Source organism: Colossoma macropomum, unplaced genomic scaffold, assembly GCF_904425465.1.
Source record: "Colossoma macropomum unplaced genomic scaffold, Colossoma_macropomum, whole genome shotgun sequence".
Taxonomy (NCBI): domain Eukaryota; kingdom Metazoa; phylum Chordata; class Actinopteri; order Characiformes; family Serrasalmidae; genus Colossoma; species Colossoma macropomum.
In genome coordinates this window covers 5531831-5544235 of record NW_023494786.1, presented here as the reverse complement: position 1 = coordinate 5544235, position 12405 = coordinate 5531831, and the positions used below count along the sequence as shown (strand labels likewise).

Here is a 12405-nt window from a genome sequence, read left to right as displayed (position 1 = left end):
CCGAGAGTGACTCAGTGTCGTGGAAATGTTTCACTACTGCTTTGTTGTCTCTCCTTCAGATCAGTGAAGTGCTTCAGTACGTATGACTGTGTGTGTATGTGTAGGTTGTGTGTTTTTAACCCTAAGAATTATCACCCCTAATAGCTGAAGTGTGTTCTAACTTTATATGACATTATATTATAAGGGGGGAAATGCACATTCTAAACTTTCAAGCAATAACATATTTTTGTTTATAAGTAGAATAAAGCCATAAGCCTTGAGAAGCTGTGCATTACTGTGATTTTATCACACAGAGGAGGTATTGAAAGGCACTGTGTGAAGTGGTAAAATCACTCAAATGTAGGGGTGGGACGATTACGATTCAGAGGGCTGCAATGCGATTATAAAACGATTACCGATGCATCTTGATGTTTGGTAATGATCCAATGCATCTTGAAGTATTTATAATGATCCATAATGAATTTACATCCAATATCTTTTATTAATAAAACAAATGGAAGTAATGTGGCAAGTGAACTAGAAGGCTCTCTTTCACTGCTCTTGTTTGGAGCACACGAGACACTGGCTGCCACTCATCTGTGATAAAATGCGCTGTTATGGTGACATAAGATCCAATGGCAATAGATGTCCACACAGCACGTTACAGCTGTCCTTCCCGTTTTATAATTTTTTGATTTTGTAACTTCGGTTTTGGTCTCGTTGTAGAGTGGGGGCAGTAAAATATGTTCGAGACGGGACTCTGTATCTCGGCTCCAAAGTGTGCAACATAGAGCGAAGCCCTGGCTCTCAACGACTGAGAACTGGCGTGCAGACTGCAGGTCACATATCGACGCAGTCTCACCTGACTAGTAGCTAACGAAAAGGCAAAGAAAGAGATTTAAGACGAACATTTGGAAACGAATGGACTTATTCGCATTTATAAGTAGCGCAGTTGGTTTCCTGGAACGTTAAACCTGCAATGAGAGACTGTCAAACACTAAAAGGTTGGGAAGATGAAGTCAGCTTCTCTTTTGAATTATCCTGTTCCACCTTAAATGGTTTACATTCTGGCGCCTCAGACAGAATTTAAGGTGGAACGGGAAAATTCGAACAAGAAGCTGACGAATGACAAGCGACTGCAGCCTTGTAAAATAGTCGAACGCTGAGAAACATTTTACAAGAAACTGATCTACTTTTGAGGAAAAGTTTTCAGGTGGAGATAGCTAGTCTAAGCTCCATTTCTCTATGGCCAGAATAAATAGGGTTTTCGAAAAATGGCCTCTATCGCACCCTGTGTTAAATAAAAGTTTTCAGAACCTGATACGTTTTGTCCTGTGTACGTTTTTCTCCCGAATACCACTGAATCCCCTGAATTACGAGGTCATTAAAGAGCTGTAATACTAATATTGCTACATGCGAGCTAAAGCTACTGCGCATCAATTTGATGTCACTAAGCTACACGATACTGAGGTGGGCTGTGGCGGTACTCTGACAAGGTGTGCTATCTTATCAAGTATCAGGTTTACCTGTAAATAAAACCTCTAGGTAGGATATTTAGAAAAATGCTAAAAGGCTAAAATAACCCTAGCCTTATCAAAAATACGACCTGTGTTAAAACTACGAGGCTCAATTTAGCTTCTTTTTTCGACAGCTTCTTGTTTGAATGTTCCCATTCCACCTTAAATGGTGCAGCAGCTGTGACTAGCTATCACAAACATTAGCAAACGAGACGAAATACTGACCTGTCGGTTTTGTGAAACAAAATAAGTTAATGTTACTCAGCTGTTAAGCGGAAATAGAGAAATCTCCTCATATCATGCCTTTCAATCCTCCAGGAAGCTAAAGTCAGCTTCTTTTTCGCCGGCTGCTTCTTTGAATAATGCCATTCCTCCTTAAATGGCGCAGCAGTTCAGAACTTGACTGCTGCACCATTTAAGGTGGAACGGGAAAAGTCAAACAAAAAGCTGGCGAATATCCTGAGAAAATGTCCGCAGAAAAATGTTACAGGTTTTCCGGGTGCTGCACTTCCGCACTTCCAAGTTCCGCCTTTTCCGTTCCGTCAACATTTCCTTATAAATTAAAATTTAGAAAAGATTTTTTGACATTGGTGAATTGATTGAGAATCGTCCACGTCCGCATCGCGATGCATCTAAGAATCGATTTCACACCCATACTGAAATGTATGGCCTGAAGTGGCTTATTGCTTTTAAAAACTGACCACTGCATAAAATAATAAATTACACAAATTTCAATAAATAACTTAAGCTATAAATAATAATAAGCATAAAAACAGTTCCTGGCGAGTATTTTTATTCACCAAATTATTCCCGCAATGGTAATGCTCTATGCAATGTCCAATATTCTGTTAGCATTAAGCTAACAGTGCAATACATTTGTTTTCTCACACTAGAAAAGAAGTCTAAGTTAATTTTTTTTGATAATTTACATCAAGCATATTGTGTCATACTGCACTATAATGAGGTGAGAGACAATATATTCATAAAACCTTTAGACCACTGATGCCCATCTTCTCTCTGCTCTCATTCTATATGAACTTTATGCAAATTAACTAAGTGGCAACTTATCAGATTGTTGATATGTGGCGTGGTAACCAATTGTGTCATGCCCACAGTCACATGGTAAGAGCGCACAATAATCAGGAGATTATAATCAGAGCAGCTGATAAAATGCTATTATTACGTTAGAAGATTTATTTAAAGTGAAAAACAGCATTAGGCTGTGTTCGGGTTCAGAACGGGCCTCTATCTCCACACACGCTTTCTCTGTTTGCACCACAACTTGCGTTTGTTTTAGTGACGTGCCCCAAAGCACCTGTTGTTGGGGGAAGGTATTTGACTCACTGTAATGAAATACAGCTACTGTAGATTTTGAAAATATATAAATAAAAAATACAAACTCATCTCTAAAATAAGCACACATGCATCTTTGCTACACCCAAATTATTAAACAGTACACCATAGGTGTGGTATTTTCAGCAGCAGAACTGTCTGCTTTATAAGAGGAGATGTTTTATTATCATCTGTGTTTGATGAAAAGTTATTGTTGCGCATAAAGTCTCCTTTTGTGCAAAGCAAAATAAAACATTCATTACATTTTTGCTATGCTCTTGTCATTTCTTGACATTGAAATAAGCAGACTGCTGAAAACAAGTGGAAATGCAGACTTCAAGCTGTTGACACAGAATGTAAATCGGATGTAACTAATTTATTATGTACTTTATTATATAAGTACCTAATAATATTTAAATAGTATTCAAAAAACAAAATAATAACTCCCGACTTTAAGGATTAAATTATTTGATTTACTTTTTTGTTTATGAACTAGGGTTTCCTAACTTGGGAACAAACAAAACATCAAAAGTGCAGACTTGAACCTGCTGATACAGAGTCAATTTTAAGTGTTACATTACTTAACATTAAATATGTAAGTGCATTTGAATAGTAGAGCAAAGTGTGTGTAACAACTTACAACTTCAAATTGTTAAAGTCAACTTAGCTGTAGTTGAAGTCGTTTTATTTGAATACTGTAGTGGTTAGTAATAATGTCTTTGGTATAAGCTGCACCAAACACCTCTATTCACTAGTAAACGAAGGTGGTGTGTGTGTGTGTGTGTGTGTGTGTGTGTGTGTGAGTGTGGGTGTTTCAAAGCCATTCATCCTTGTCCTTTCTTTCTTTCCCCTTCTCCTTTATCCTGTTTATCTGTGCTCTCTCATTCTACAGCTAAAGAATGCAATCTGTTATCTCTATTCAGCTCCTAATGTCAAGGAAAGCTCAACACAAAAAGACACGTCTACTGCACTGTACATGAGCGCACGTATTTGTGTGTATGTGTGTGTGTGTGTGTGTGTGTGTGTGTGTGTGTACTCATGACCAAATCCCATGTGTGTGTGTGCAGTTCACAGAGTTCAAGGGGAGAAAACTGATGATGTCATGAGGGAGGGCTTGATTGATGCACGAAATGCTTCAGTCAGACATTCGCCCTACACTGACACTTACAAACCACACAGCCACAAAACATGCACACAGATGCACACACTGTCTCTTCTCACAGGGTGTTTTGAAAGAAGAAAAAGGAATGTGGAAAACACACAAACACACCAAAAGGCCTAATTGGACTTAGGGTCTCAGATTTATGAGACTGTACTGGACTGTACAGCTGGCATTATTAGCACCAAGAGTGTGTGTGTGTGTGTGTGTGTATGTGTATGTGTCTGCAAAGGAGTTAATGGAGTGGAGAGAAAAACAAAACAGCCCTCTGTATCTGCAGTTTAGGTACACATGCACAAACAGTTAGAGACAGAAATGCAGGAAGGCATTTTAAATTGGGGGTGCCAACAATTTAGTCCACTCGGGTTGTGCACAAAAACACCATTCAAATGATTTTTTTTGCTGCAGTGTGGTTAGAGACAAGATGCACATGTAACTGACACATCAAATCACTGATGGACACCATGCTTACTCTGCTCTAACAGACCTCTGAAGTTGTGCCTCATTCTGTAGCCTGCATCATGCCTGTATTAGGAGCTCTGGGTGGTTTTGCCTATGGAGAACATGATTGCCATTTTTTGAATCGTCATCTACAGAATATATATATATATATACCAACTGTATCACAACCATAATGAAGCTACATGCTGAAGGTTCAGTGCAAATGTGAAAAACCAACTGCTTCAGCTTCATTAAAAACATTAGACATTATTGTGTTAGTTGCATTTTAAGTTGTTTAAAAAACAATATTAGTGTGTTTTAAGGTCCCCAAAGTGGCCAACAGTTTGGCTTGCCATAATGAAAATGCAAGCACACATTTCTACTAGGCTTAAATTATTTGAATGCTCATTTTTTTACTTTATTATTTTTAGCAGTCACTGTTAAGCAATCTTGAATCTGCTCCCTCAGCACCCCCCACTTCAGCATCCCTGCTCAGAGAAGTGCACACAAACAGCCCAGAGTCTCACACACACGTTCCTGGCTACCTGTTGAGTATTTTGCCAACAGATGAAGCTGAGTATGGTTGCTGTGACGATAACGTCGTGCGGAATGAGGTCACACCCCTGGGAGAGAGTTGTCCTTCTAAACACACACAAACACACACACACACAGGAAAATATCCCTAATAGGCAAATACCCCTCCCTTCCTCTCCCTAGGTTACTCTTTAACCTTTCCACCCCTCTCAAGCTCAGTGCTCACTTAGAGCTGTCCATGGTGCTAGAGAGAGAGAGAGAGAGAGAGAGAGAGAGAGAGAGCAGATAACAGGATCAGTAGAGTGAGCAATAGAGAATGGAGGGAGCAGGGGGAGGGGTGGATCCATGAGAGAGAGAGAGAGAGAGCACAGTAAGCTGTGAGAGTGAGAGGGAGAATGAGAGGATGAGATTTGCTTTGGCAGTGACAAGAAGGTAAAAGATTGCTATTGTCTGCTTTAACAAGCTGTATCTAGAGAGTGAGAGTAAACGAATACTCAGAGAGGGGGAACAAAGAGAGAGAGATAAAAGATGGTGATGGAGAGTAGAGTAGGAATAGAGAGAAGGAAAAAAGGAAAAACGGAGGGAGGTAGGGAATAAAAGAATAGAGAGAGAGGGGAAAAAGGAATAGAGAACAAGAATAGCAGAAAAGAGAATAGAGGAACAGAGGAATAAAATACAAAGAGAATAAAAGAGTGGAAAGAAAGAAGAGAGAATCAAGGAATAAATAGAGAGAAAATGAGTAAAGGAATACAGAAAGAGCGAGAGTAAAGGAATAGAGAGAGTGAATGAAGGAATAAAGAGAGAAAATAGGGGAGTAAATGAATACAGAGAGAGAAATGAAAGGAAAATAGAATGAGGGAGTAAAGGAATAGAGAGAGATGCAGCTGCCACTCTGCCTTCTGCTTATGCAGCGCTACTGTGTGTGTGAGACATGCTTAGGGGTGTGTGTGAGCGTGTCAGCAGCAACCACTAGAGTGTGTGTGAGAGAGTGTGTGTGACGAAAGCAGTGGCATCAGGAAAGGAGGAATCAGAGCGATCAGCAGTGCCAGTGGATACACTGCAGCCAGCACGCTGACGACACACACGCGCGCATATTGGAGAAGGCGTGTGCGTGTGTGTGTGGACGAGCAAGCAGATGTGGGTGAAGCTGAAGCGAGGTGTGGATCTTTCTAGAGCTGAGTGGTGAGGGGAGGGGGAAGAAGCTGTTTCTGTAGCCCAGCCAGAGGCTCTGTAGGTGGGTTATAATCAGGCCCACACCTGCCTCCTCTGGAGAGGTGGAGAGAAGCAGAGGAAGCTGTTTTTTTTCCCTCCCTGTTCCAGCACGCGGGGACACCAAAGATGGGCATCTTCCTCCTTCCAGTCATCCTCCTCTTCCTCACGACTGTGTGCGATGCCTCTGGGCTGCATAGTCATCACCAGGCTTGCCTTTCGGCCGCATGTGTGAGCACAAGTGTGTGTGTGGAGAAGGATCACACCGTATGGTGCTGAGGACAGCACACACTCACATACACCCTCATAAACGGACTCCTAGCAGTTCGGTTGCCTTGGGAATCGAACCACAGACACAGTGAGTATGAACCTCCTCTGTGTGTGTGTGTGTGTGTGTGTATGTGTGTCGTTCTTAGTCTTCGGTTGTGTGGTGTGGTCCAGCCATGTTCTTCTCTCTGTCCACTGGATATATGTGTCATGCTCAACTTGTTCCCTTATTCTTGTCTCAAGCATCTCTCTCTCTCTCTCTTTCTCTCTCTCTCTCTCTCTCTCTCTCTCTCTCTATGTCTCTTTCCCCTTACCTATTCAGTCTCTCTTTCATGTGCAGTTACTGTGCATATTAACTAAAGATACTCTTGGATTTATTTCATTGCTATTATTCTTAGATTCTGTAATGGGATACATCGACTCACAACAAATTCAACAAATGTCATAACAAAAGCTTGTAATGATAACTTTTCAGGAGAAAGAATGAAATGTTGTTAACTTTAGATGTAGGCCCATACCTTCCATTTTTCTTGTATTTTATTTTCTTCCCCTGACGTCACCTTTGGTACATTTGTGTGGTTTTATGTCTCTGGACTGATATTTGTGTGTGTGTATATATATATATATATATATATATATATATATATATATATATATATATATATATGAGATACAAGCTGCCCTGTATTGTGCCTCGTTACAAAAACACTCCTTATAACATCAGAATGGGCGAGGCTAAACTGTATCGTGTTGGTTTTCGTGACATCACAAAAACAGTGAATTCAAATTGGGCTGTCAACCTACTTTCCATTTATGGTCTGTATGGACTGGGGAGTGAATGGTGTGTTTTGAAACTTGAACAAAATTAAGTTGTCCATGATATGGGCTTTTTAGTGCTTATTAATGTAACAAGATTTTATTCCAAATATTTTTGTATCATTGCTGTTGGTCTTTTCCTCATGAAATGCTCACTTAATGTAAAGGGCAGCTGGAGTTTTCCAATGGTATTAAAAAAACCAAGCACCTAAAAAAAGATACAAAGGTTTTGGTATGATTGTTCCAACATGTTGGAGATTTGGCCTATTTTCTCTCAGTTGCTGGACTAGTTTTCTGTTGTTAAACCAAATATGGCATGTCTGATCTCCGTGTATTTCTTAGAATCACACTTTATGTGTGTGGTGTTGTACTGAAGCCTGTCTGTCCGGGTGAACTGAGTGCTATTTGTTGTTGATAATGCTGTTATGGGAACATGCATGACAGACTGAATCATGAACCAGTTCTATCACAGTGTGGTGAAATCTAGTTTAGTGATATGGCAGAGGTGACCTAGTGACTATTACACTATTGCCTGTCCAGAAAGTGTAAATATATAAAGTAGAATGGAATTGAATTGATGCTTTGGGCCACTTATGGACCGAACTTCTATGAAAACATAAACAGACAATATGTTAACATCCTAACGTAATGGAAATATGAGAATGGATGAATGGAAATAATTGTAAATAATCTTTATATTTGAGATGCTTGAATGCACTGGAATTGATCTGCCAACAGAAACCTGAACCTGCATGAGATAAACACTTAAGTCAGAGGATTCTGTTCATAGCCTACACAAATTACTTACAGTAATAAAGTCATTTTAACTTTATATTTTGTTTCCAGTGAGAGTGAGGTGCAGTCATTAAAAAGTCATTGAAAAGTATGCCATTACAAAGTAGGGGAGCAATGATTATTCGACTTAGGCGACTAAAATCGACGAGCAAATTACTTGGCAACTAATTTAATAGTCGATTAGTTGGTGAGGTCAGTACGCGTCTTTCTCGTGCTCACTAGGAACGTTCTGACATTACCGCTCACTGGAGAGTTTACAACAGCGCGATGGCAGCCTCAAGATCCTCAAAAGTGTGGGAGCTAAACTCAGAAAAAAGGTCGTAGTTGTGCTATTTGTAAAGCCGAGCTTAGCTGGCATGGGAGCACATCTTCCATGTTGGAGCATCTGAAGAAGAAACACATCGGTTCACTGAATAAAGAGGATTCATCTAGGTAAGGTACGCCGCGTCCCAAACCGCATACTAGCACACTAGCACACTAAATGGTGTGTAAAAAAGCGCAGCTACCATTAGAAGTGCACTCATTAGTGTAGTGTGTGAAGTACAGAAGTGTGTGGTTCGGGACGCGGCGATAGTTGTGCTAGCGAGCTAGTTAGCTAATGTTAATGTTAAATTCCGTCCTACTTCATGTTCTGAACCGAGCTGTAACATTTTTTTTTATTTTGAAATGCGTGTTCTCTTGAATCGTTAATGGAGTTGGAAGAGAGAAGTAACTATTATTCACAGCGACTCTGTTCACTTTCCAGATAACGTTTACACTTTGAAGCACTGCATCGTTGTCTTAGCGTTCAAATTCGACGAACACAGGAGAGCGTTTACATAGTTTTCTGTTCTCCGCGAACGTTGGTCATCACTCGCTAACAGTTTAAGGAGGTAGTTCTTTTCGAACACACAGGGTAGCTGGACGAAGGGTTACCATTCAAAAGAAATGTTTACACAGAGTCAATTTTAACTGTTCATAGAGAACAAGTTTGCCGCAGACGTTCGCCACTTTCCCATCCGCTCCATCAGAGCATGTCTCTCACAAGAGCACGCAGATACTGACTTTACTCCGTTTCCATAAAGACCTGTGATTTATAGAATTTAGTTGCAGCAAAGTGTAGACAGCAGAATTCACAGAGCACAGACTGCACTCGTTAAATTTAAAATTTAAATTTAGATTATTCACCTTTATTGTCTTCATTGTTGGTTAGCAAATGTATAAAACAACCTCCAGCTAAATTTAAAAGCTAATAAAATTCATAATCTGAATAATCGATTAATTGTTCCAGTAATTGATAGATTATTCGACTATCAAATTAGTCATTTATTGCAGCCCTATTATGAAGCAATGTGTAATGTAGAAATCTAGTAATTTACTATTTTTTTTTATGTTTACCACTGGTGTGGTTTCAAATTTTATGTCAACTCTAGTTTAAATGCAGATATTTTAAGCTGGTAACAGGCATACAAGTAATATGCTTCACTATGCAACTTGTAGTATTACATTAACTCCTTCTGTAAATGCTTGAACTTGAAGTCTCTCTTTTATTGTTGGTGCCTTAGCATGTTAGCTTTCTGCTGACCTGCTCTGCCTACTCTCCAGTTAAAGAGAGTCTGTAGCAGCAACCAGTTATGTATTTCATCATGCAATTTTAGCTGACGATTAATTGCCATTTAAATAATTGCAATTATAAATAACAGGTTGATTGTCTTTTTTGTTCGTTGTATACAACTATTGCAATATATGCCTAAAGTGGCCAAATTAGCTGATTAGCCATCTTGCTTCTTTGCCGTATTTTCTTACACTTGTTGTAATGACAGTGATACACTGCAAACGCTCCCACAAATACTGTTACACAGAATCCTGTGTCAAACAAAGCGATTTTTTGGGGAAAGTAAATATATAAGCAAAACCACCCATTTTGCTAGCATACAAGCTAGAAACATACCTTTTTGTATGAAAGCCAGTTTCTGCCAGGTTTTTTTTATGCTTCTGTTTTAGTTTCAAACTTTGAACTTTTCTTGTTTTCATGACTTCAGTGATGTGTCTCAGTTAATGCATTCACTGGTTTTCTTTTATTTACATTACATCTAATTCACGTTCTTGTTGCTGCATAATATGACTGGAAAATCTAATGACTGGAAAATGATTGCAGTTAGCTTAAGTAATTGCAAAGTAATGCGATTCTCCCAAATAATTGCGATTAAAACATTATGTAATAATTGCGACTGGCCTGAACTGTTCTTTTTCAAGGAGTCCTTATGAAGACTCAATGTGTACTCTGAAGCACTGCACTTCCTTGAGAGGCTTGTAACATTTCTATTCTTGTCATTCTTTCATCTTCACTCAGCTGTAGTGGCAGCTTCAAACTGCGCGTTGTCCCAGAATGTCTCTGAAACATTCTGTAGAACATAAATGATAACTTAAAAAATAAGCACATGTACTTTGACTTTGCAAAACACACGACCGGATTTTTAACGCACGTGGGCACATTTACTAAGAGAGGTGGTAATTACCAATAGTCTACCGACATTTTGCACCAGTGGGGGTGACCAGTTTAGGGGGTAAGAACTTCCATGCAAATGAACACAGGTGCAACTTTGTAATTTACATATGAACAGCACAATATAACCATATGTTTGGGTTACATACCTTTTTGTATGAAAGCCAGTTTCTGCCAGGTTTTTTTTATGCTTCTGTTTCAGGTTCAAACTTTGAATCATTAGGTCAAATCACAAGTTATATTTTCTCAAGGTTTTGACTTGGTAAACTATGGCTTGTATGTGATTATTTCAAGATATTAAATAGTTAATAAGACATTTTAACACAAAGCAAGGCAATTTATTTCAACAGGATCCATCGGAAATTTCGTTCCAAAACACTTTTTAGACCACTTTCAAAGATTCTCTTTTTGTTTTAATTATATGTAGTCATATGCAAATGTTTGGGCACCCCTGTCAAAATATAAGTTGACACATCATCTAAAGAGAACACATTTCTTCACTGCACATTTTAATGCACAATAATTATTCATTTGCTGAAGGTAATATGGGGCCAGAAAACAATTAAAGCACGTTTATACTATTTTTTTTTCCAATTTGTTAACCTTAGTAAATAAATAGATATTGTGCACTACAATTTGCAGAATTTGTGGACAATGTTGTTGGCAGTATGCTTTAAACATACAATCAATATCAATGCTATATTATGATAAATTATGATGAATATTATGATCTTGTATTAGAGAACTAAAAATGTCCTTTCCATTGTATTTCAGTTGTTACTGGAACAAAACCCTTCAATTATTTTTGACTTTCTGTCTTCAAACACATTTTCAATAATTTCACTAAGGTGGATAGAATAGAATAGAAATGTGATGGTTCAGCTGCAATAGAGGCAAGTTTCATTTTTCACTTACAGGTAACTAGTCATGTGGTTATGTGGTTTATCCTTGAGCCATTTTTTTTACGTGTGGGGCTTAGCATCTCTTCACTTGTCATCTCTTTCGCTACACAAAACAGAATTAAACACTTGTGATTAACACACACAAACACACACTCACACACCCAGAACGATGAGATCTAATTCTTGTCCATTTGCAGCAAATACACACACAGGGGAATGGGATATCGCATTTCGCCCTTTGGATGAAAGGCACATACGCGCACATGCACACACACACTCTGAGACCATGAGGGTATCACGCTTGCCAGTGTGAGGCGGAACAAATGCATGCTCATCGCTGAATTAGGAACCCCCGCTTAATGCATTATGTCACCCCCACACGCTAGGATACTGTTGCCTGGATACGCAGAGCTCACTCGCCTCACGTTCCATTTATAGAATACAGCTGTGTGTATGTGTGTGTGTGTGAGAGAGAGAGAGAGAGAGAGAGAGAGAGAGCACAGAAGGGGAAAAGAGATTACAAGGATCCAAGGGAGGAGTGGGAAGGATAGATGATGAGAGAAGAAAGAACGGGATGTGTGGAGGGATGAAGAGAGAGCGAGAGTATGAGATCAGATGCTATAATAAGACATACTGTTAAATAAAACACTGAGCTGTGACTTAGATAAAAACAAAAGTGACAAATGCACTCACTCTCTCTTACAATGCACGGGATTGTAAATGCCCAACTTTATTTGCCCCCTTTGACCTCCTTGTGAAATATTCAAAGTGTGTTATAAGTGTGTTGTTTGAATCAACAACTTTTCTCTCCTTTAAGTTGAGGCAAACTCACTGTAAATATTGTTTGTGGTAATCAACAGTAGAATACAGATGTGTCAGATAGAGATTAGATTAAAAATGCTGGGGTGTTCCTGTCTTATGGGCCTCATACTTCAATTCCTCACCTTCATAACTGTATAACTTGCAAAT

The 12405-nt window shown here is 39.1% G+C and overlaps 1 protein-coding gene across 1 annotated transcript in view; it reads left to right on the top strand.

Moving 5' to 3' along the window:
- The first annotated feature begins 5560 nt into the window (after window positions 1–5560).
- nyap2a (neuronal tyrosine-phosphorylated phosphoinositide-3-kinase adaptor 2a) overlaps window positions 5561–12405 on the top strand; it is a 74986-nt gene continuing 68141 nt past the window's right edge. Inside the window, exon 1 of the mRNA XM_036558536.1 lies at window positions 5561–6529. The gene's annotated coding sequence lies outside the window, so the exon portion shown is untranslated. The remainder of the gene's footprint in view (window positions 6530–12405) is intronic.